Source organism: Electrophorus electricus, chromosome 21 (assembly GCF_041902795.1).
Source record: "Electrophorus electricus isolate QZ-2024a chromosome 21, ASM4190279v1, whole genome shotgun sequence".
Taxonomy (NCBI): Eukaryota; Metazoa; Chordata; class Actinopteri; order Gymnotiformes; family Gymnotidae; genus Electrophorus; species Electrophorus electricus.
The window spans coordinates 1850001-1851057 of NC_137517.1; positions in this window are offsets into that span (position 1 = coordinate 1850001).

Genomic DNA, 1057 nt, shown 5'->3' on the forward strand with positions numbered 1-1057 from the left:
ACAAGGTGACTCCAGAGCTACAGCCCTCCCCTGAGAGGACGTTCTCTCTCCCAGCATGGTGCAATCCGTGGACAGAGGGGACGCGGCAGAAACAACAGCACCACGGGCTGAATGACAGCAACAGCTTCATCACGTCCTGCAGCTGTGGACGATGGAGAGAAGCTGGCGAGGAAATGACGAGCCGCGTGATTACAAGCACATAGCAAAAATAAGACTGCAGAAGCACTTGGTGAATACTGCCATCTCAAAATGACCCCTCGTTTACTTATTACACGAGAACACACGGATCACAACGTACCGGAAGTCTCGCCTGCACGTCTTGACACGCGAACGAGTTACAGGAGCTCCCTTTGACGGATGGGTTTGGCAGTGCCGGGGGCAGGGGCTGTCTGCGGGAACATGGCCAGGCTCGAAGCAGACATGACGAAGGTTACACACGCACTTAAGAAGAAGGATGGTAAAGGCACTAATGTGGAGAAAATAAGCAATAGAAGGGGACGCACCTCGCTTAGTATGGAAATTGAAAGCCATAAATCGTACAGATTCGCGCTGGCTCCCATGCAGCTCTAACCTGCGTGAGTAGTCCTGTCAGTTCACAAGGGTTTACGTTTGGAGTGAGGGCAAGGGACAGGTCTTTTATACAGCCATTAATATAACGGAGATGTGTATCCTACAGGACAGGCTTGTACATCCTGGAGATGGAATGCAGAGCTGGACTACAGCTAGGGACGAAACCTGAGTGGACAAAGCAGAGATTCGGTAGCTTATTAGATTTTAGCGGCTCTGACGGTGAACGTTTTAGTAGAGATAATATCATCCCGTGACCGTAGTTCTGCAAGGACATCAATGTTACTTTGGAGTTCAGTATATAGTGGAAACTGATTGAATGTTATTCTCGCAAAGCTCTTGCATTTCATGCCTGCCCTGGTGGTCCATCCTTCCAGTAAGACCCTGGCGTGAGTGATTTTAGCCACAGTGAGCACTGGAGGACATGCTGGACTGACTCGTTCATGGACGATGTTCCCTGACGGGTCGTGTTAAAAGCTAACGCTAAAGC